This window comes from Narcine bancroftii, chromosome 1 (assembly GCF_036971445.1).
Source record: "Narcine bancroftii isolate sNarBan1 chromosome 1, sNarBan1.hap1, whole genome shotgun sequence".
NCBI classification, from domain to species: domain Eukaryota; kingdom Metazoa; phylum Chordata; class Chondrichthyes; order Torpediniformes; family Narcinidae; genus Narcine; species Narcine bancroftii.
Window position 1 is genome coordinate 339,240,695 of NC_091469.1, and position 25,759 is coordinate 339,266,453.

At 39.7% G+C, this 25,759-nt stretch overlaps 1 protein-coding gene across 3 annotated transcripts in view; it reads right to left on the reverse strand.

Moving 5' to 3' along the window:
• The window catches only part of exoc2 (exocyst complex component 2), a 287,207-nt gene extending 263,656 nt beyond the window's left edge, over positions 1-23,551 (reverse strand). For all 3 annotated transcript variants that reach the window (XM_069909660.1, XM_069909652.1, XM_069909669.1), the window contains exon 1: positions 23,448-23,551. The gene's annotated coding sequence lies outside the window, so the exon portion shown is untranslated. The remainder of the gene's footprint in view (positions 1-23,447) is intronic.
• Positions 23,552-25,759: the final 2,208 nt, after the last annotated feature.

A 25,759-nucleotide genomic window follows, 5' to 3' on the forward strand; every position in this document is an offset into this window, starting at 1 on the left:
AATATAAATAGCTATTCATTCATCCCATGGTCAAATAAAACCCAAAGACTTCCCTCTTGTGACCATCATCTTTAAAGCTTCTGTGCATCACAGTCCCATTTCTAACAATGATAAGGTGCTTCTATAGAAGAGTTTCAGTTTTGAATGTATGCTTTCACAGTCAAACTTCAAGCACAAACCTAGAGTGCAATCTCTGACATGCTGGCAAAAGCAGATGATATCCCAAGGAAGACCATCTTTGGCCATACTTTGAGGAGAGGGCAGGGAAGCTTTATTCTTCTTTTGGCAATTCTGGAATACTGGCCAAACAATGTCCAAACTAGGAAAAACTTGCACTTCATAGTCAGGAGGCTAATTACTGACCTACAAAAAGAGGAAAAATTTTACAACTCTATTAATAAATAGTGTAAAATTTAATTAATTGCTGTCAGCTCCATACCTCCTTCACATACTTTGCTTTGTGCAAATGCTTCATTATGCCATAAACCAAAGAGTATGTGCGATACAGAATGAATGTCTCATCCGGAGTTAAAATAGCAATTTATGGAATAAGTGAATTTTCCGCTTGCTTGAGTTTGCATATTGAGTGGATTGGCGAACCAGCAGTGAGGCACCCCAATTTTAAACCAATATTTTTTACCTATTTACTTTCTGTACTTTTTTGCCAGTTGCTTCAATACTGGATAATAGGGATTTTACTGTATGTTGCTAGCAGGGTATAACTAGGGTATCACTACTTAGGATTATAGCCTGGGATAGGGCACTGGCAAATTCAGTGCATACACAGATTCTCCAGTTGATAATCAGTCCGAACACCTTTCAATTTTTTTTGGAAATCTAGAAAGAAAATGATCAATATTGCTAAATGGATACCATTATTGTTGTTTACCAGCTATATATACAGCGGTATAAAGCATTTGGGGAAGACATTTATCTCCTTAACTTCAAAGGATATAATGTATGAGATGATTGCAACTGATGAATGAAAAACCTACTGAAATCTGGTACCCATTGCAGCCACAACTGCAACCTTCAAATGGAACATGGGTCAGATTGTAAGCATTATCAAGATAACCCTTAGAATAAAAACAGAAAATGTTGGAAACACTCAACAGGTCAGTAGCATCTGTCATATGAAGAACAGAGTTAACATTTCAGATGGAAGTTGAGTGTACAGCTCTTTAGTGATTGAATTTACCAATTTTAGCAGTGACTGTCACCTTAACATCTATTGTTAAGGAAAATAAAGGAGATTCTGTTATACCACAGCTCCCTTCCCTGTAAATAAAATAAAAAGAAAATGCTGGAAATCGAAAATAAATTATAGAATTCTGAAAACACTCTGCAGGTCAGGTAACATCGTGGCCTGAACTGAAGGGTTTTCAACTTGAACCATCAACTGAGTTTCTCTCTCTAAATATGTTGATTGAGCTGCTGAGTGTTTTTATTCATGACTGATGACTCAAAAAATAATGGCCACAATTTCTAGCATCTATTTGTACACAATTGGTTGCAGAAACAACAGGAACAGGCGTCAGCTGAAATCTGCTTCTCCAAAGAATGAGCTGCTGCAACGTTTAATACAAACCAACAATAAATATAATTTTCCTATCCCAATGAGAAATTTAAAAGTTCTCACTTGTAAATCTCTTTTTAAAGCCATGCTAATTGCTGAACAACCTCACCGGAGCACAAAAATCTAAATCTGCAAATATCACTTCCCTCAAAATAATTATTTCAAAATCCAGAATTTTAAAACAAGGGAATTGTTTTCAAGTGGGATGAAAAACTGGCGCAATATAGAAGTTCACCAGTACTGCACCATCTACTCAACATATGGAAGAAGATTCACGTAGAAAGGAAAAAGAACAAATTACCAATGACCAAAATTATTATTGATGCAAAATCAACTAATCCCTCTCACAATAGATAACATTCCCTTTAGAGAATGGGAGAGAAAAGGGATCAAAAGAATAGAAAATTGCTTTTTTTGGGAAATAATTTATTAACATTTGAACAAATGAAGTACAAATATGGTATAACTCCAGTACAATGTTTGCATACCACCAACTGAAAACCTACTTGAAGGACAAATTGGGAAGCAGACTGAGATTACCAGAAGGAAGCAGCTTTGAATATGTGATTACAGACATAATGATAATTAAAAGATTTATAACAAACATGTACATCAAGCCACAAGAGAAAGAAAATGATAAAATAAGCTATAAACCCAAACAAAAGTGGGAACAAGATCTAAACATAAAGATAAAAAATGAAATATGGGAAAAGTTGTGTTCTGGAACTATGAGAAATATAATAAATATGAGGTTATGCATGATGCAGTATAATTGGTTAAACAGGCTATATATCACGCCCCAAAAGTTAAATAAATGGGACCCAACAGTATCAGATAGATGTTTTCGCTGTAAGAAGGAAACGGCAACAACAGTACATGCAATTTGGGCATGTGAGAAAGTGAAAAAGTTTTGGAAAGATCTAAATCAGGTATTAAATAAAATCACAAAAAGCAACATACCAAAAAATCCAGAGATCTTTCTTCTAAGTAATATAAGTAGTAAAGAATTAGGCCTAAAACTGGATGAAGCGCAAAAGAGATTTATTATAATAGCCTTAGTTGTAGCAAAAAATGTATAATATCATCTTGGAAATCAGAAGAGAGCCTCAGAGTACAGCAATGGTACATAGAAATGAATAAATGTATTCCATTGGAAAAAAATAACATACAATTTAAAAAATAAAGTCACATTATTTGAACAAATTTGGGAACCATACATGGAACACAACAGAGAGGGCCTACCGTGGACCTCCACCCCCTAAAATGATAGAATGATAAGAAGACCAAATGACCTGATCCAGTGTGTAAAAGTAGATGACACAATTTTCTTGTTTATTTTATTGTGTGATGACATCGTTTAATGTATTGTATATGTTGAACGTTTAATGGGTTTGGAGAGGGGTGGGAAGGAGGGAGGGAAGGGAGGGGGGAAAAAGGGGAGAAAATGCCACTGTGTATATTCAAGAGGGAAATGTTAGTGTGTATTTTGATTAATCTGGTTCATAGTGTGAAAAATTTTAAAAAAAATTAAAAAGTTGCAAAGCTCCAATGAAAATGAAAATTATAGACAAAACAGTATGGTTTAACATTTTTTTCAGTGGATCATGGAAAACAACTTAAAATTATTGATGTGAAAGTTTTCTAATTTCAAAGGCCTTGTGCAACAGTTGCTTCTGATTGGTTACTCCAAATTTAACAACTTAATCTCAAAATTCTACAATTTACCCACTATCCATTCTGCTGGCAGTGTAAATAATGATGAGGTTGATCTTGGAGAAAGCAACATTGCAGTGGAGTTCTGCTTTAACAGGGAGATCAAATATTGTAAATTTTACCAGACACTAGGTGTAGCTGCACTTCTTGTCATAAAATTTGAATGCATAATTAATACTCTCAACCTTCACTGTCAAAAACAGTTCATATCAAATTTAAAATGATAATAGGTTTATTGGACAAAATATTCCAAAATGTATTTCAAACTTAGCAACTGAATCGGTTTAGTGCCTTCCTCAAAATGACTGTCCTACAAAAACTCCTTACATATCTGCTCTATATTAAGAAATGTTTTGAAAACTATGACCTTTGCAACTGTGTGAACAGAACCATGGGTAGCACTGATCTCACAAGTTGCATTCAATGTGAAAATATGCAGAAGTCGTATCAAATCTAGCAATGTACTCCTGGCTGAGTTTACAGCTTCAAATCAACTTGCATTCAACATTTATTTTTAAATTAAACAAACCAACTGAAAAACTGTAAAACTAGCTCCATCAATATAACAGTACTTCATAGTAAACATAGTAGCACTTTTACCATAACCAGCCACTTGCCTTGGGAAGAACTAACATAAAGTTTCCAACATCTGAATTTTCATCACACTTCTATGAACTCCACTCCATTGTTTTAAGTCCTGAACTGCTGCTCAAGTGAAAGTATACATAATCTAGTTAATTAACTTTTTTTAAAAATCAAGTTAACCCACAATCCAAATCGATCAGAGAAACACACCATACCTAATTCTCTGAACTCACCAGTGTGAGATCAACTCGAGCAAAGGATCTCTCCTCTCACTGGCATGGGTCAGTGGGAATTTCAAATCAATGTCTCTCATATAATGCATCTCATTTTGCACAGAGCCAAACTGCAGCTTGTACAATGCCCAACTAATTCCACACTCTGACACAAAGGAAATAAATAAGGGCTTTTATTTCCTCTTTTCGCATAATTATTGAATACATTTTCAAAAACATTAAATTTGACATAGAAAATCCATAGCTAGCTCTACTTGGCAAAATTTGTCTTTCCTTAAAAAAGAAATTAATCTCATTTAATAAATAACTATCAATCTTTTGTATGATTTAAATAAAAATAAACTCTTTAGTGCAATGATAGTTGTTTTAACAGTATCACTAATATAAATATCAAATACTGTACCAAGTGCACCCAGTACTGTACCAAATAATACACCAAAATCAAAAAATGTGTTTGAATAACTTACAAGACATTGAAGCAATTTTACCATATCTGAATAATTGAATTTGTCAAGCTCATATCATTTTTATAGCAACTACGGACACAAAGCCAAATGTGTATTTGACTATCACCAAAATGACATCAACAGAACTAGTTGTGCCAACTTAGAAGTCCAACATGGCCAATTTACTTTAAGACACATTAATATATAGTTCAGGTAAATGAAATGATGAGTTACTCTAAATTATCCCAGGATTGTCAATTATAACTCCATTATAACTACAACTTAGATAAAATACCTGATGTTCGGCACCTATGGGAATTGGTGGATGCCAGATTTTCCAGTTGCTTGAGATTGTGAACAAACAGTGAGGCGCACCAATTTTAAACATGTATTTTTTACCTATTTATTTTCCTTGGTGTTTTTGCCTGTTGCATGAATTCCAGATATCATGGGTTTTACTGTACATCACAAAAATAAGTGAATTACAAATTAAAATCTATAAAGGTAAAATTGCTTAAAGATCTTGCAAGCTATTTTATCAACGTAATATATTCTGTATGGTGATTATCAGCAATCACGTTCTTAGATGAAGCATATTTTATGTCCACTATGCATGGAACTGGAAAAAAAAATGCCATTACATAAATTGAGTGTTCGATAAATCTTTTGAGTGATCTTAGGAAAAATAGAGTCAATTAAAAACCACTGATTACTTGGTCTAATTCTACTGTGAAATGTGAAAAACAAATCAGGCTCTATGAGCACAGTCCAGCACACATTTGCGACTGCAGCTTACTATTACAATATCTTTCTTCATTTTTCAGGTACCCATTCTATGAAGAGTTTTAATAATTTTCCACATCACTATCACCTTCCAAATGTAGAAAAAAAAAATCCAAGAACGTCCTTACATTTATTCACCACACATTTTCCAACCTGTTTAGCTTCACTAGTTTGAGACTCTCACGAAAAGCAAAAAAAAAAAGCTGGCTGAATTCCATTAGCTATGTTTCTGTTCCCTCTGCCAGGGGATTATTCGAGACACTGGCACTTGAACCCAGTAATTAACCGGAATTTACCAGGTCACCGGCTAACGTGAATGCTCCCAACCCGGTATGGGGGTCAAAATCGACCTGGAAATTAACAGCCTAGGGAGATAATATCATTGCCAATCTGTTTTGAATTGGTTCCATTGTGAACGGGCGACCCAGTATGTCCAGTCCCATTAGTGACGCACTGATAACATCCTTGCATGTGTGCGAGATTCTTACAGAGGCAGAGAATGGAAGGAGCAAAAAAGTGAGAACACAGCAGAGAACTGTTACTAGCAGTAAATGGGAAGAGTGCAGAATGAGAACAACAAGAACTTGTTGGAAGGACTACAAACAGTCCACATGCTGTTCATCAAAGTGAACATTTGTGGTATGAAGCAAAAAAAATTTTCAATTACTTCTAGCGGTTCTGATAACAAGATACCATTTTTATGCATGTGTTTCACTGTCGGTGTGACTTCCTACACTCGGATTGTTTTATTTCCACTAACACTTTTCCATGCTCACTATAAACTGTGTGCTTGTATGCTATCCCCGTTACCATTTTTCCACACCCATCTTTTGCAAATAAAATCATTTACTATAAAATTTCATTCAGAGTCCTTGCTTTTGTGACCCATCAAGTCTGTTTTCTCACTCACAACACCCAAACACCCCCACACCTGGAGAGTGAGAGGTTGGAGTGAGGTGTTGGTAATCTCCCAACAAAACAAAGCATTCACTGCCTCCGAGAATGTAATTATGTCACTCAGGATGAGAAGCCCTTAGCTCCATGATATTGGGTTGTTCATGTGAAAGGACACACGGAACTGTTTTTTTATTGGTCCAGTGTGAACGACCCTACCAGTATTTCAAAACAGGTCATTCACACAGCAATTTAGTGGGCTTCCAATGTGAAAAGATCTTTGAGAAACTTGCCTGCAAAATTAAATGCATTGGCTTCACTGTTTTGAATAATTTAAAACATTTTAAGATACTTGTGGATTTCTACATAGCACAATTTTAAAATTTTAATTATTCGATTTTTAATGCTTTCAAATACTTCTGAATGCCAGGAACAAGGCAGCCAAGTAGGATAGTGTATCAAAGTTCTTTGAGCTACTTCTGCATCATATCAATGGATTAAGACATGCTATCTTTAGCCTTCTGGAAGAGAGTCATTTTGGCATGCCTCATTAATAAAATTTTCAAGAGCTTTTAGACTATTATTTCACCTTTAACCTAGAAAGGACAAAATACATCAATGAACCTACAATACAGCAACCTAGGGAAAAATAATTATATTTCCAATTGCATTTCCATTTGAAATGGAAAAGATAATGAGGGGGAAGAGAAAGAGTCATTGTACAGAATAACTATCATTTATTGCCACTCTTTCCCAGCAAGCTTCAGTTCATGTCAACTGTAACACAGAACAACAAGCAATAAATAAACATAGGCAATTACACAGTCAATGAAAGATCAAAGCTCTGTAGCCTTGTTTCCTTGTAGCCTTGAATATTACTGGAATAGTCATCAAAAGCACTCCAAAGATGGCAGAGCATGGCATGTAAGAGAGAAGGCAGTTGAAACGTTTACCATCTTATTCACACAAAGTGCTTCCTTCTAAGATTCCTATCACTTCTAAGATTCCTATCACCATTCTTTCATAGAAGGGCACCCAAGATCTGGAACTCTCAATGCAACAGTATTGTCCAACTGTCTTTAAAAAGCAGCAGTTCAGGAAAGTGGCTCACCACTACCTTAACAAGAGTAATCAGGGACAGTGGTGTCACCAAATTCCAGTATCTAAAAAGAAGGAACATACAATAAATAAAAGCTTTAATCAGATAAAAGTTGGTCAATTTGTATCACTTCTATTCAATTCTCAATTAGAATACAGTAGAGTATCTGTGTCCAGTTTTGGAGGGGGGAATAATCCAACAGCTCCTCATAACATCAAAAGCACTGCGCATTGTACATATGTTCTTTAGAAATTCAGTTTTTCAGATTTCAGATTTATTGTCACAATACATGCATGACATCACATTCCACCGAGATTCTTTTTTCTACGGGCAAGGCACAATTACCACTTGTTGGTAGTGCAAAGAAAAAAACTGTACACAACATTGGGCAGTAGATTTAGGACAGAGATGAGGAAAAATAGTTTTTCCCAGAGAGTAGTGAATGTTTGGAATTCTCTAACCAGGGAAGTGGTTGAGGCTGCCTCATTAAACATATTTAAAATTCGGTTAGATAAATGTTTACATGATAGAGGAATTAGGGGATATGGGGAGAAGGCAGGTAGGTGGAGTTAGGTCATAAATTAGATCAGCCATGATCATACTGAATGGCGGAGCAGGCTCGATGGGCCATTTTTGGCCTACTCCTGTTCCTGCTTCCTATGTTCCTAACATACACATGTAAACAAATAAAGAAATGTAAACAATACAAAAAAGAAAAATAATTCAATAAAGTGAAATGAGTCTCTGATTGAGTTTATCGTTGAGGAGTCTGATGGTGGAGGGGTAGCAGGTGTTCCTGATCTTGGTGGTGAGAGTCTTGTGGCACCTATACCTCTTTCCTGACGGTAGCAGCAAATGCAAAGCATGTGCGGGGTGATGTGGATCCTTGATGATTGCTGCTGTTCTCTGATGACAGCATTCCCTGTAGAAGTTCTCGATGAAGGGGAGGGTTCTGTCTGTAATGTTCTGGGCTGTGTCCACTACCTTTTGGAGGGCTTTTTGCTCAGATATTGGTGTCCCCATACCAGAAAGTGATGCAGCTATTCAGTGCACTTTCCACCACACATCCATAGAAATTTGCCAGTGTTTCCAATGTCATACTAAACCCCCACAAACTCCTGAAGAAATAGAGACACTGGCATGCTTTCTTCACGGTGCCATAAGTGTGTTAGGTCCAAGAAGGATCCTCCGAAATGGTGACTCCCAAGAACTTATATTTACTCACCCTCCCCATCTCTGATCCCCCAATGATCACTGGAAAGTATACCTTTGGTTTTCATTTCCTGAAGTTAACAATCACCTCCTTGGTTTTGGTGACAGTGAGTGTGAGGTTGTTGTTGGTGCACCATTCAGCCAAGTTTACAATCTCCCTCCTGAATGCTGACTCAAATAAAGGAAACAGAGGAACCACGTTGCTCAAAGCAGATGGAGAGATCCATATCAGCTGGGAGAACCAGGGTGAAAAAACTCATCCATCCATCCATCCATTCATTATTTTAATGAATCTTTTACAACAATGAGAAGGTTCCACATTCAACCTCATCTGCAAAACTCTCAAGTTTGAAAGAGTCAACTTGTTCCTCACTTGAACATAAGCCATTACGGTACAGGCCCTTCAGCCCACGATGTTGTGCCGACCTATACACTCCTTAATAAAAAAACTAACCACCTCTCACCCCCTACCTTGTAATCCTCTATTTTCCTTTCATCTATGTGCCCAAGTTAACACAATGGAATTTTCATGGGTGACAATGATCAGTCCATTGTGCCTGCACAGTAAAAATAGAATACAAGAAATGTATGAGAGTAAGGCCTTCGGTCACACATTCCTGCTCCACTATTCACACAGGTCATGGTTGCTCCAACCGTAGAACCAGTTCCACTGTAATGTCGGTCTTTCATATCGACTCCATATAAATCTATCTCAGCTTCAAATATATTGAGAGGCATAGATAGGGTGGACAGCCAGCACCCATTTCCTAGGGCAGAATCAGCAAACACCAGAGGACACATATACAAAGTTTTTTTTAAATACACAGAGTTGTGGGTGTCTGGAATGCCTTGCCGGGGAAGGTGGTGGAAGCTGAAACATTGGGGACATTTAAGAGACTCTTAGACAGACGCATGGATGAAAGAAAAATAGAAGGTTATAGGGTAGGGAGAGTTTAGTATATTTTTTTTAGGAAGGGATATATGGGTTGGTACAACATCACGGGCCAAAGGGCCTGTACTGTGCTGTATTGTTTTATGTTCTATTGCATGATTCAGCCTCTGGGAAACTGCATTTCAAAGAGAAACAGTTCCTTCACTGAGTGTCTTAAATGGGCGATTCCTTATTGTGAAATTTCCCCCAGTCAGGGGAACATGTTCTTATCAGGCTTATTTATAATCTTCCAAGCTAGAGCAAGGCCACCTCTTGTTGTCCTAAACTGCTCCCATTTGTCCTTAAGTATACAAAAAAAATCACTTTAAACTATAGTAACCTATAGTCATGTATTAAAATTGCTACTCAATTAAAAGCTCCAGGAGTCTTACAGAACTAAATTATGGGTTCAATTGTTACAGACTCATCCTAGTGGGCTTTCTAAAGATTATGATTTGATCATTACTGCAGAGAGCTACATTGAATGTCAAAGGAGTCATCCAACTTTCCAATTTAATGCCAACAAATAAATGTGAATTCCCAACATGTGCTATTTCTGAGGGAAACCCTAATGAAATTCGATTGAGGTATTGTTTTTATTTTATTTAGAAAGTTATTTAGATCTTTGGCTGCATAAAGTGTTGTCATAAATGAATGCTTTGCGTAGTTTACCATCGATTTCATCTTCTTACAAATAAAACATTTCAAAAATTCACATCAAAACACATTATGTGCTGAAGTCCCACACATCAGCTCTGTTGTTTCAGAAATATAGTACAATTCAAATAACATTGCAAGTCTCAAAGAAAACAGAGGCTGTTTATGTTGCAACAGAAATGGTTTAAATGATATAAAATACCCAAATCAAATTAGGCCTCATAATTCTGTTTTTTTTTTGTGTTCGATGATCTAGCAACTGAAATGCTGCACTGCTGAGAAACTACCATGAAAATATAACCCAATGCATTCCTTCAAAATAAATAAGCAAGGCCACCCAAATTTTCAATTAGTGTTAGTGTATGCCACAGGAAATGGCCAGCTATCCGTCAAAAGACGCCCTAGGCTGGGTCTTGGATACGGAACAGTGACAGGAAGACTTCAAGCAGGAACACAAGCTCAGCATGAAAATGGCTAGTTTCCAATGAAAACTGGATGGTAATAGGTTAATACATATTTCCTTAAACATACAGCATCGACACCAGAAATACAGAATTTAATTCTGACAGAGATTACAATCAAGTGCTCACTTTTATTGAAACACCACAGACATGACTACATCAATGTCAATTTAATTTAGAGTGAGATGGTTGAATGGAGAATAGGGAGTGAATCAGCTGACAAAATACAATCTGCTGACTATGGTAAATACTGGGGGGGGAGGTGAGGTGGGGGGGAGGCGACCAGCAAGAAAACAAAATTATGGTAAATAAATAGGAAAAAAAAATTGAAGTTTAAAATTGGTGCACCTCGCTGTTAGTTCTCCATTCACACAACACAATTTCAAGCAACCAGGAAATTCACTTTTCTGGAATTTCAATCCCCATAGGTGCCATATGCTGGGGATTTTACTGTATTTATTAACTGCTCCCATTTGTCCTTAAGTGCACAAAAAAAATCACTTTAAACTGTAGTGAACTATAGTCATGTATTAAAATTGCTACTCAATTAAAGCTCTAGGAGTCTGACAGAACTAAATTATGGGTTCAATTTTTATCTTTATTTTTATTTTTTTTTAGTAAATTTACTGTGGGGATTTGGAAAGATGGGAAAGACATACAGAACACTATTTTGAAGCAGACTTCAAGGCATCAAGTTCAGAGCCATAAAGGTCTTATTATTGTTCCAGTGAAAGCCTGAAATAATGGACTGTTTACTCAAAGAGACACCTGTTCAAACTACAAGGCCATTTGCTCCATGAGTCGTGAAACCTAAAGACCTGTATTACTGAAGCCAACCATGTGATTAAGACATTTCAAAAAGCAGCTTGAGTATCATCTACCAGATTGACATGAAGACAAAAATGCAGTGACATTCTGTGAGATGGACACTGCTGTTGTGTTCTCCAAGCCGGTGGAATCGATGATTTACTGTGACTATTGTAATGGTCACTTATGACTGACCCATATTTCGGGTAAACCATCAAGATCATTCTTGTATTTGGATCACAGCAATTTTGATGATTTTTTTTAGTCTAAAACCTTTGCCTGGGTCTGTGAAAGCATCGTGGAGGTCACAAGCTTTGTAACCCTTATGCAAGAAAGGGGAAAGTTGTGTCACATTATTCAGATACAGAAACATTTCTCTGAAAGCAATTCAACAAGAATGTGTAAGTTTTGAGAAGTCTGATGACTCAGTGTCTCAACTACATAATTACTTCTGAACAACAGTTAAATATTCTGAGTTTAAACACAAGATTTCTAAGACTGAACTTTGAATTTGACTTTTCAGAATTGTGCCTAAGTTGTAATGTTTTGGATAATCCATACACACATATACATTTGTACATAGTTAAGGTTAGATTTTGAGTAAAGTTGTTATATTATTAATAGCTATTAATAAAAATTATAGTTTTAAGACACCATTATCTTGGTGAATTTCTATTGCTGGTGGTCCTTACAGCAAATTACTGCACAGGGGTATTAAGACCTAGTTGAGAGTATGGCTTTTAATTGTGCACTGATGACATGCGGGAACGATCACAAAGCTTGACTGTAAAGAGTTGAATATCAGCATGATCAGAAGGCCTGAAAACAAGGCTTTGCTTAAACAGAAACCAAAGTTTAAGTAGAACAGATTTTACATAAATTTGATGCAAACAGCATATCCATTTGTGAGAAAAGATTCAAGACTAGCAGAACAAGATAATCACTAAGAAATCAATGGAGAATTCAGAAGACCCATAGACTCATGACAATGAACATGACAATATCATAAATTGCAGTTGAGAAAAATAACATCTAAGCTTTTCATGCAAGGGTAGAAAAATGAAATGGAACGATTTAGGTGGAGGATAAATGTCAATATGGGCTGGCTGAGACAAATGACCTGTGTCTATGCTGAACTGTCATTGCATAGCAGCTTCAATTAAGTCTTTACAATAGAGGGAAAGCCAGTGTTAATACAATCTGATGCGGCTCTGAGGAAATCATCCAGCAACGATCTGGTGTCAAAACAATTGGCATCCAAAAAATCACCATCTATTGAAAGTTTTCTTCCAAATGCTCATTTTTGTATTAACCCAGGAAACTTTGGGCGCCATATTTGATCAAATTATGCCCTTAACGTCAAAACAGACACTCTCAGCTTTTTATTGAAACTCATCATTTAAGTTTTTTGTTTTAAGACTTTGCTGATGAAGGTCTCAGGTGGAGGTCAAGAAGGATCATCCATTTTGTCTTTTCAAGTCTGCGAATGCTTCATGGTTGCTTCAAGTTAGCCAACATTGAGAACAGCCATCTCAGTGGGAGCATCTATCCTGCAGCGCAACACCCTTCCACAGAGTGACTGAATTTTCCAGCTTCATTTGAGATTGGAAGTTTTGTCGCTACAGAACTTTCACCTTGTTTTGGGATTGCAAATTCCAGGAGAATTCGCCAGATCACAAATATAAGAAACCATCTAGCTTCACAAGCTTATTTTGTCAATCAATAACATCATGAAGGATTTTGATTACTCATTTTTGTAAATGGAGTTTGCTGAAGAGTTCATTAGACTCTTCAACCCAGAATAATAGTTTATTTAACAGACAATAATTCAGCCAAATTAACTCTGATTAATACTCTAAAAACATTAATTAAATCATCTTTAATATACTGAATTCAAGGAAGTGAAGCCCCAAATTGAATTTTATTGAGAAAGAATTTTATTTTCCCCACAACCTACTGACAATGAAGATTGTGTCAACATTTGACTTATACCAATTCTCACTCAACTGTTTAAAATATAGTTATCAAGATTTATATTTTATATCTTCAAGACCTGTTCATAATGTTTTCATTCAATTTTAGCACAACTCATCGAACACAGGATGTTATTATAAACAGATTGTTTAAAAAAAATGCTTTTCTATCTAAACACGGGCTTTCCTGAACTTCCCAATGCACTTAAAATTCAAGTTTAACATTTTCAATTGCTTCAAAAATTGAAATTTAGAAACGAGTCACAATGCTCATAGAAATTGTTCTGCTTAAATATAAAATTGGAGAAAGCTGAAAAACCTGTGTCAAAATAAGTTAAGCAAACTTCAGACTAGTGTTTCAACAGATTATAGACTCCCATTAAATGCAATTATTTTTAGATCAAATTTTTCAGAAAACAAAGTTCCGAAACAAATAGCTTAGAACAGCTATAGACCTAACTATGAAATATGTTTCTGAAGCACAAATGGCACCCGAAATGAAAAGGCAGATTACAAAAAAGGAAATGCACAAACTTAATGGCAGGTGAACTGGCTCCGCGTGTTAGGTCACAGCAGCGAAGCAGCTGTATCAATATGGCACCGCCAGGATCATCTTTTCTGCCGGCCAGGTCGGGTCAGGTCCACATGCATGACGTTGCTTCCAGCCCAGGGGCAAGACTTAACCGTGGCCTTATAAGGCGTCATGCGGAAAGTTTCAATAATCAACTGGAGTGCAGACAAGCCCACTGAGTATTGGTCTCGTTCTTTCGACTCCATTGAGCTGCCACTACATTGGTGACTCCGCCAGGTCCAGAAGCCTCTAGCCTCAACATTATGGACGCTGCAGCAGTCAGTGCAGTCGCCCTTAAACTCCCCACTTTCTGGACACTTAAACCATGCAGAAGCACAGTTCCAGATTACCAGACTCCACAAAGTAATACCATGCTGTCAGCTCCCTGGACCAAGAAACCGTAGTCAGAGTGGATGACCTCATACAGAACCCACCAGAGGAAGGTAAATACTCTGCTTTGAAGACCTCCTAATGAGCACCTACAGGCTCTCTGGACACCAGAGAGTAGCCAGCCTTATGCATCTGGATAGCCTAGGGGACAGAATACCATTCGCCCTTATGGACGAAATGCTCACGTTTGCAGAGGGCCACAAACCCTGCCTCATGTTTGAGCAAGCATTCTTAGAGCAGATGGCCAACGACATCCAGCTACTGCTAGCAGATGCGGATTTCAGCGACCCTCGTAAGGGTGCAGCAAAGGCGGACACTCTCTGGTGCACCAAGAGAAAGAACAAATCCACCATAAATCAGCTAATGCATTCCGAGATGAAGCAGCAGCCCAAAGCCCAAACAAGTGGTGAATAGCCATGCACTCTCAGACCAACAGAAGCACCAGAGGCATGGTGGTATTTCTACCACCAGCGCTGGGGGGGGGGCAGAAGCTTGCAAATGCAAAAAGCCCTGCTTGTTCCCAGGAATCGCCCAGGCCAGCCACCGCTAATAGCTACGGCAGCTGGCCACACAAACAGCCTACTACATGTCACGGACAAAACCACGGGCCAGTGTTTCCTCGTCGACATGGGAGTAGAGCTCAGCATCATCTCACCGATGCCTTTAGAGATCCAAATTCACCCATTAGGGCCAATCCTGTGGGCAGCCAACAATACTACCATTAAGACCTTCAGCACGCAGGGCTGAAGAGACCTTCCTCTAGGATTTCACACTGGCCACAGTGGAGAAGCCACTCCTCAGTGCAGATTTTCTCAGAGCCCATAGCTTACTCGTGGACCTCAAAGCTAAATGCCTGGTGTACATCTAGATGTTCCAGACGATCCAATTCACAGCCACCAGCGCTCGGGACTAACAAGTGGCCACCGTTACCACATCCACTGACAGATACAGCCGTATTTTGGGCAAATTCCCATCTATTCTCAGGCTTCAGTTCACGTCCACCATGCCAAAACACGGTGTGCAGCACCACCCCTCCACGCGAAGGACAGAAGATTTCCCCCAAACAAGCTGCAACTAGCTAAGGAGGAATTCAAATGATTGTAAGAGCTAGGGATCGACCATAGGTCTGAGATGGCATGCGCAAGGGGGAATGTCGTGACATGGTTTCCGGCGCGAGGGCAGAACTTGCCTGTGGCCTTATAAGGCGCAGCGTGGGAAGTTTCAATAAACAACTGGAGTGCAGACAAGCCCATTGAGTACTGGTCTTGTTCTTTCAACTCCGTTTTACTGACGCTCTCAATGTTTAATTTTAATATGGACTTAAAACTGTGGAGAAGGGGTGTGATAAATAGACTTGGTTTTAAAGCGTTATCCAAAAGAATGTTTCACTTCATTATAAATGCTAGAGACCACACAATGAGCAAAAGTAGCACCTGCAAGATATTTAATATGAAGACACTCTATTGAAAATGACATGTTTACATTTCCTTTGCCTATAAAAAGTGAAAGCAACCATGAATAGATCTGAAAATATTTTTTTTAAGTCAAAGAACAGCAAAAAAAAATTGATTATTTTAAATGGTAATATATTGAATATATTAATGGCCAAAGTGACAAGTTCAGTTCAGATCCACTTCAAGCTAAAAGCTAACATCTGTGCTAATCACGCTGCTAAATACACCAGATGTTCCTAATTATTATTAAGAATGTTTTTAAAATTATAAGCATAGGTCACAAACCTGGAAGCCAAAAGGTCAACAAAAAGCACTCACACCAATCATAAAACACGAAAAGAAGCAGCAGGCATTTTCTTAACCTGAAATTGAAAATAATGTTCTACACAAGATAACCTATGGATAACAAGATAATACCGGTAACTCCTTTTAACATTAGACCAAATGCCATTCCAACCACCCAAGGATTCCCTACCTCTAATGGGAAAACAAATATGGAATAATAATTTTAAAGCTTGCCAGTCAATTCTAAGATGGAACTGATACTGCCCAGGACGTTCACTGCTCACATCATTGTTGAAGGCACAGTGAGAAAGAAGAGGGAGTGCAGACAAGGATAGGAAATAAAAATCAGTTCCACTTGAAAAGGCCTAAGTGCTATTCATTTATTGTTCTCAAGTTGGTGGCAAAATTTACGCCCTATTGCTTTCCTGAAATGAAAGCAATGGCCAAATTACAGCTAGTCTGGTACCTTTTCAAAACCTTTGAGATTGTGAAAACCACGCTCTTTAGATGACACATTCAGAACAGCCAAGGTAATTTTATTGTCATGTACATTGAACAATGAACATTTTTACCAGCTACAGCTGAACAGGTTACTTAATAAAAAAACCTACGAAACAAGTAATAAATAATTACATACTAAACTGGATTAAAAAAAAAGAATAAATACACAAAAAGGATAGATTATAAATACAGTAAAATCCTCATTATCTGGCATCTACTAATACACCTTAATTAAGAATACACTGTTTAAAAGACGGTGCAAAATACAAAATAATTTGAAAAAAATCAGTACTGTCACCTTCAATTATGTAAAGTTCACTTTTATCAGCTAATTACAGTAACTTACAAAATTTGAATTTGAACCCTGGTCACTGGCTCAAAGTATTGTGCTAACCAATCCACCATCATAATTAATCCCCCCTCTCCTTGTGCTGACACCTGACGCACCTCCATGCAGCAAGTGTCCCGTTCAGACCCTCGGTGCAATCCAGGTCATCGCCACATAAGTGTCCCACTCAGGTCCTCAGCACAACCTGATTCACCTCCGCGTGTGTTCTGGTCAGGCCCTCGGTGCACCTTCCTTGAAATTCAAAACCCGGTTACCTGTGCTGTAATTGCCATCCACTAGCCTGGGGATCTCCAAAGTGGTCGATATCCAAGGGGGCAAAAGGGGGTCGATAAACACTCAAGGTGACTTCTTCGATGCGGATGGCACCGCAATTGATATCGAGAAGAGAGTCAGCGTCGCCAATGCTGAAGACTTGGACCCAGTTCCATTTGGCATTTTCCCAGCCAGAAGCAAAGCTTATTTTTTACTGTTATTGTTTGCTTAATTTATAGATTTGTTACTTGGCGATTGGAGTGTTGTAACAAAGTTTGGGTTATTGCTAGGAGGCCCAGATACCAAGCATATGGAATGCAGTTTCCCTCATTAATGCGTATGGAAATTGCACGTGTACTTATTTATTTATTTGTACATGCCTGGGGGTCGATGAGGGTTCAAGGATTCCATGAAGGGCTTGATGATCTAAAATGTTTGGGAACCCCTGCGCTAGCCACTATGCTAACCATCACAATTAACCCCCTCCTCCAAGTTTACAGATTAAGCCCTACTAATATACTTAATATTAATAAAGACTCCAACCAGGCAAAGATAGGGAGACACTTTGGGACAATCGCCTCAAGCAGCGAGTGGCATTGTCCAGCTCTTTATCCTGATTGTCGCCATTTTATTCAAACACAACTTTACTTTAACTTTATTCAAACAGGGGCACGACTGGGGTGCTCCGCTGTTGAATGTTTGTTCCCAAGGGGTTGTGTTGCTTCAGAAATCCTTTACTTTTAAACTTGTATTTAAAACTTGATTTATTGTCAATTTTTTTTCCTCAATTTTTTTTGCCAATTGTTTGAAATTAATAGAGCCATTTTTAGGTCATTCTTGATTTGTGCAAAGAGGGAGGTTCAAGAGCCTAACAGCTGATGGAAAGAAGTTTTGATCCACCCTCTCAGTATATTTTCCAGAGTGCACCTGTAAAAGTTTGATAGAGTATTCAACAGCATACCAAATCTCCTCACACTACTGAGAAAGGAGAGGATTTGGTGTCCCTCCCTCATGGTTGTCTTGAGATGCTGGCTCCAGGAGAGGACTTCTAAAATATGGACTCACAGAAATGGTTTTAAACCTCCATCCCAACAATGCAAAGAGGTGTATCTTCCCTTCCTAAAATCAACAATAAACTCCCTAATTTTGGCCACGTTGAAAGCAAGATTGTTGATCTGGCATCATTCAATCAGATTTTTAATCTCCATTCCGTCTTCTGTCTCATCATTTCCAGTAATTTGGCCAACAACTGTTTTGAAAAGAAAATATTCTGAAATTGTAAACACCACCATGATTATAGTAGAAATACAATGCTGGAGGAACTCAGCAAGGTCACAGAGCGTACTTTATATCGCAAAGATAAAGACACCTTGATGAAGGGTTCAGGCCAGAACATTGATCTTTCATATATAAACTACACAGTGTGACCTGCTGAGTTTCTCCAGCATTGGGTTTTTCCTTTTATATTAATTCCAAAATTGACTGGGTTGGTTCAACATTAAGATATATGGCATGTTACCTTTACAGAGATCTGACAGCAATATTTGCAATTTTGAGGTTAAACCTTCCAAGATGGAGAGTCCTGACAAACAACAAAGAAACGTTGACAAGATGCAACATGGAAAATTGTCAATTATCCCAGTGAAAGAAGGTTTTTATTTGAATGATTGGACAGTGAAGTCTGCTGACTAGAGTCCAGGATAAGCAGATGGCCAATAATATTGGCACAATTTATTTAAAGATGGCTTAATTGTTCTAATAGAGCACTGGTGGAAGTCTGAGATCAGAAAAGCATGCAACAAAACTCAGTTAACTGAGAATGAAAGATTCTTATACTTCAAGGGTTGTGGTCCCACAAGGAAACTCACATTGCTGAATTCTGGGAATTATACACTAAAGGGGAATTTCAAAGGCCAACATCTCCAGTAACTAGGAATCAATTTGTTAACATTCTTCAACTCTGTTCCAGAATGAAGCTCACACCAATTTCAAAATATAGAACACTGAAAGCACAATATAGGCCCTTTACCCTACAGTGTTGTTCCGAGCTAATAACCTACTCTAAAAACTGGCTAGAATTTCACCACTGCAAAACTCACCATTTTTCTCACCTCTGTGTACCTGAGTAATAATCTATTAAAAGATCCTATTGTACATGCATCCACCACTATTGCTGGCAGCGCATTGGATACCCACCACTCTCCGTATGAATAATTTATCTCTTGCATCCTCCCTTTTCTAATTCCCAAGCACCTTAAAACTATGCCCCCTTGTGTTAGACATTTCAGCTCTGGGAAAAGGCTCTGGCCATCCACCCAATCAATCTCTTATCATCTTATACACTTCTGTAATGTAATCGATCATCCTCCATCACTTCAAAGAGTGAACCAAGTTCATTCAGACTATCCACATAAGGCATGCCCTCCAATCAAGGCAGGATCCTTGAAAATCTACTCTGCACTCTCTCTTTTGCAACCACATCCTTCCTATAGTGATGTGACCAGAAATGAACACAACATTCCAAGATTTGTTCAAGTGCTACCTCTCGTACTTTGATGAAGAGTTCAAGCCCAAAACATTGGATAAGTATCATTATTTTTACTATATTAAGTACACTGTGTGACCTGCTGAGTTTCTGCAGCATTGTTTTCAATCACCATGTCTGTAGACATTTGGTTTTACAATATTCCAAGGGTGGTCCAACTAAGATCTCATATAGCTGCAACATTACCTCACGGCTCTTGAACTCAATCCTACGATTAATGAAGGCTTACACACCATGCACCTTCTTAACAACAAGGTCAACATTGTGCAGCAACTTGGAAAGTCTTATGGGCTCAGGTTTCAAGATTGCTCAGTTCTTTCACACTGCTCAGAATCATCCCATTAACATTCTATCTTACTTTCAAATTTAACAACTGAAATGAACCACTTCACACTTTTCTGGGTTAAACTCCATCTGCCACTTCTCAGCCTAGCTCCACATCTTATCAATGTCCCTTGTTAACCAAGGGCAACCCTCCTTAACACCACCAGTCTTCATGTCATCCATAAACTTATAAACGTACCCTTCCATTTCCTCATTCAGGTCATTTATAAAAATTACAAAGAGGAGGGTATCCCAGAATAGATCCCTGCAGAACACCCACTGGTCACTGACCACCATACAGAATACAAGCCAATTCTATATCCACAAAGCAATGTTTTCTGGATTCCATGACTCCTTACCTTCTGAATGAGCCTTGCATGAAGAAACTTTTCAAATGTCTTAATGAAATCCATATACACCGTTCTATCTTCATCATCATAATTTGTTACATCCTTAAATAATTCAATCAAGCTTGTGAGACACAATCTTTCCCTGACAAATCCATACTGACTGTCCCTAACCAGAATATGCTTGTAAATGAAGTCCCTCAGGATCTTCAATGGCTTTCCCATCCCTGAAGCTCGACATACCGCTTCATAATTCCCCAGGCTATCTCTACTCCCTTTCTTGAACAGGAGAATCATATTTGCAACCATCAAATCCTCCTCTAATAATAATAATATCCAAAGAAGTGTGCATTTACGCACACTTGGAGATTGGCTTCAAGTCATCATTTGAGTGTACGAGGGTGGACCATACATTAAACATCCTAAAAGAAAAAGTCTTCGATGGACTTGCCTTCCCCTCCCACCCCCACACAATACTGTTATCTGACTATCACGACACACAGGAAAATTGTGACCGAATATAGATATATTTTTGGGAGATAAATTTGGGCAGGGTTTTTGGTGTAGGTCACAAACACTTTAAAACAGATCTTATTTAAAATCCTGGAGCTCTGATCTGCTGTGGTTTTGCAGGCAGAGACAGTCAAACAGACTTTATCTCTCAGAGAGAGAGAGAGACAGACAGAGATCATTTTTACAGTGTTACAGCCAGCAACAGCAGCTGGGACTGGAACAGGACAAGCTGGCAAGCTTGTGGGAAAACCCCATTTGGAAGACGAGTTCTTATTTCAGCCCGGTCAAAGTCCATGTGGTTCATGCAAGAGGAGAGGACTGGCTGTCTAATGTTTCAAATGAAATAAGAGAAACAGAAAAGGCACTCTGTGGCAAATTGAAAGAAGGAGGTTATCATCTGGAGAACCATGATGGAACAAGTTTCACCAGCAAGACACTAAAGTGGCTGATTAAAAAGAAATCAGTTGTGGGTGTCCTGGAACAACAAATCTCTCTCTGAAAACCGACAAGAACCTTCCTGAGCAGTAACCATTTACCTTTCAAGCACCAAACCCTGGTGAATTTTATAAATGTTAAATTCTATGCATAGCATAAGAATTGCCTGCAACCAGTGAACTTGGAAGAATAAGAAGTGAGATTGGACTGTGAACCAAAGAACTTTTCTGAACTTACACACACATTACATACACGTGCGCTTAGAATTAGATGGGGGTTAGGTTAGTTAAGTCAATAGTGATAACTTAAAGTGTGATTCTGTTTTCATGTTTAAAGATAATTAAAAACAACTTTTGTTTAAGTAACCATTTGTCTTGGTGAATATCTATTGGTGCTGGGTTTTGGGGTCCTCTGGGCTCATAACAAGATACTGAGTAATTCTTTCATATCCCAGCAACAACCTTTCAGTCAAACAAATTTCAGGCCTGAGTCCAGCACAACCTTTGGTCAACTGAAGAAAAAGTATTCAAAATGCAAAATTTTATTTCACTCAAAATGTACTCGACAAAAAAAGTGTGATGTACTACTCTAATGCACAATAGAGAACACAAAACATTAGTGATGTATCAGGAATGTATCAGTGATGTATCTGTACCTGCAAAATGTGTTAGCAGGTTAGCATTCTCCCCAAGGCTAATGAACCATCATGGAACCATCAGAAATAGGAAGAAGAAAAGGCCTTCTGTCCCATCGAGCCTGCTTCGCCATTTAATAAGATCATGGCTGTTCTGACCAGCTCTATTTACCCACCTTTTCTCCATAACCCTCAATTCCACCATTTAATAAGATCATGGCTGATCCAGCCAGCTCTATTCACCCACCTTTTCTCCATAACCCTCAATTCCCCTACGATGCAAAAATCTATTTAAATGTGTCACTAGAGGGGAATGAGGACACCATGACCCAAACATGGTTGAACTCCACAGAGCTCCTGAAATAGTAAACCAATTAATTTACACCATTACTGCTATATTTCAACATAGATGAGTAAACCACAGACTACTGCAGTATCACAGTTCGGCGGGCAGCAACCTCCTTTGAAGAAGACCGCAGAGCCCACCTCACTGACAAAGGAGGAAAAACCCAACACCCAACCCACCAATTTTCCCCTGCAACCGCTGCAACCGTGTCTGCCTGTCCCGCATCGGACTTGTCAGCCACAAACGAGCCTGCAGCTGACGTGGACATTTACCCCTCCATAAATCTTCGTCCGCGAAGCCAAGCCAAAGAGACAGACTGCAGTATCAGACAAGAGGGGTGCGGCAATTCCAGTTCAGACAGAGTACCAAACAGTGTTCTCTTTATCCCAAAAATATGCAGTTAATTTTACATGTTACAATGTTACATAATAATGGTATTCCAATGAAAACATTGAAAATTGCTCAGTATTGTGGATTATAGAGAATTACCGCTTTACTGTGATTAGCCTCACAACATTCAACAATTTCAGAATGACCATCTTAAAATCAGCAAAATAGATTCCAGGTTGCTGTGATCAAGGTCACATATCTCAAAGTGTGTACACCAACTCATCAGCATGCCTAAATCCAAGGTCATGGCAACATTAAATACATGGGAATTAGACATCTTAAATTTTGTCACATATTAAATCATTTCGAAGAGTCAGAGCTACTTCACTCATGACTAACTGACAATTAAGTCGTCGAACAATTGGGTATCAACTGAAGCCCGCATCATCAACATGTTAACTAAAAAAACACTAAGTAAACATCCAGAGTCCTCCTGACACTGCAAGGCTGAATTATTTTTGAACTGGTTCAAACCGATGAGAACTGGAACAAGCCAGGGAAGGGAGAAGTGAAGCAAGCAAGTGTTGGGCTGAGAGCAGAGTGATGGTCCTCACCCTGGTACACGGCACATCCGAAGAAAGGAGGGGGTTAATGGAATCAACCAGAGTTGGGCTGAGTGAGGACGGGATGGGTCCGGCAGACGGAGGCCGGTCAGTGAGGGGTGAGGACGGGGACGGCGCTTCCAGCCAGCAGGTCCCGGACACCCGACACTCCAGGGCCCACCACGGCCAAAGCACTCACCTGTTCCAATGCCGCAAACGCCGACCTGAGTGGGAGGGGGGGCTGCGAAACAACATCCGAGTCAGGCGCGACCGGTAGGGCTGGACTTCCGGGTGACCCAGAAGCAGGCGGCGAATGCCGGGAAAACGGCAGCTGCGAACGGTGGGGAGCTGGAGGCGGCTCAGGCAGCAGGCGTGGAGGGGGAGGGGACGTCGTCCAGTTCTCTTGCACTGCACGTTCACCTGCCCTCCGGCCTTATATGACCACACACCCACCCATTTGCACTGATGGATGCTGCCTGACTCGCTGAGATCTGCCTGCAGCGGTTTTATGTTCCGACCACCCCCCCAACCTGTCTCCCCCCCCCACCTCTCTCTCCCCCCCACCTCTCTCTCCCCCCCCACCTCTCTCTCCCCCCCCACCTCTCTCTCCCCCCCCACCTCTCTCTCCCCCCCCACCTCTCTCTCCCCCCCCACCTCTCTCTCCCCCCCCACCTCTCTCTCCCCCACCTCTCTCCCCCACCTCTCTCCCCCCACCTCTCTCCCCCCACCTCTCCCCCCCACCACCTCTCTCCCCCCCACCTCTCTCCCCCCCCCACCTCTCTCCCCCCCCACCTCTCTCCCCCCCCACCTCTCTCCCCCCCACCTCTCTCCCCCCCCACCTCTCTCGCTCTCTCTCCTCCCCCCCCACCTCTCTCGCTTTCTCCCCCCCACCTCTCTCGCTTTCTCCCCCCCACCTCTCTCGCTTTCTCCCCCCCCCACCTCTCTCTCTCTCTCTCTTCCCCCCCCCCCCCCCCACCTCCTGAAATGTTGACTGTCAATTTCTCTCCATGGAAACTTCCTGACAAGCTGAGCCCCTCGGGCTTCTGGGGTGTTAATCTCCTGGGTCATAAATCAATGAAGGTCAAGTTAGATATGACTGCCTGAACGAATCACCTTTTTATCACCACATTAGCAATGCTGTCTCCGTTGTCTTTCTGAGATAATGGGGATAACATACAGTGAGCAGTAATCGCGCCTGAGGTACAGTATCTGCAATCACCCAAAGCCTGCCTTCATAGACTTGGCATACATTACCTTGTCGAAAGGTAATAACTTACAGGGAAATGCAGGTGGCTGTGTAGTATGATCAGGTGCATTGCATTTATGGTCGTGTTAGGGAACTTCCACCAAAAGATATCTTCCCCAGTCTCTCCACAAGAACCATCCAGAAGGGCAAGCCTCTTCTGCTAATTTCTTTATGGAGGGGTAATGTCCACGTCAGCTGCAGGCTCGTTTGTGGCTGACAAGTCTGATGCGGGACAGGCAGACACGGTTGCAGTGGTTGCAAGGGAAAATTGGTGGGTTGGGGTTGGGTTTTTCCTCCTTTGTCTTTTGTTAGTGAGGTGGGCTCTGCAGTCTTCATCAAAGGAGGTTGCTGCCCGCCGAACTGTGATGCGCCAAGATGCACGGTTTGAGGCGATATCAGCCCACTGGCGGTGGTCAACGTGGCAGGCACCAAGAGATTTCTTTAGGCAGTCCTTGTACCTCTTCTTTGGTGCACCTCTGTGTCAGTGGCCAGTGGCCAGTGGAGAGCTTGCCATATAACACGATCTTGGGAAGGCGATGGTCCACCCCACTAACTACCATATTTCATTGATTACACTGGACAATGACGATTTTGCTTCCTGAACATCTTTTTTATGGATTTTTGGCTGCTGATCACAAAAATCCCTTTAAATTTTTCCTCTAATGTACTGTTTTTAGATAACAACCTATTTTTGTGAGTTCCTGTCATATTTTAAGTCAACTAGTATATTGTCCACAAAGTAAGCTGTTTCAGTCAGTCCAAGCATGCCTGGGCATGCACTTAGTGCAGGTTCTCTGTAAATGACTTAGGCCCAGGCATGCTAAGAAGGCATTTAAAGATGTTGAGAATTTTCTTGGCAACCACAGAGCACCAAACTACATCCAGCTTCAAGCATACAAAACCAAGAAGTGTAGCGTGTCATTGAAAATTTATTTTCTGCATTCACACTTGGACCTCTTCCCTGCTGATCTTGGTGCAGTCAGTGATGAACATGGTGAAATGTTTTACCAGGACTTTATTACCATGGAAAAGTGGTATCAGAGCAACTGGAATCCATCAATGCTGGCTGACTATTGTTGGACACTGACATGATGCTGAGTATAAACCAAAATCAGTGGCAAAACATTATAGGTCAGTTGAACTAACTTAGTGTGTCAGCATCATTGTGAGGTTAAACATGCTAAATTCAATAAAAGTTAATTTAATGTTTCCAACTTCCTACGTGATTCAGCAAATATGAAATTATCTTTGTTTTCAGCTTGAAG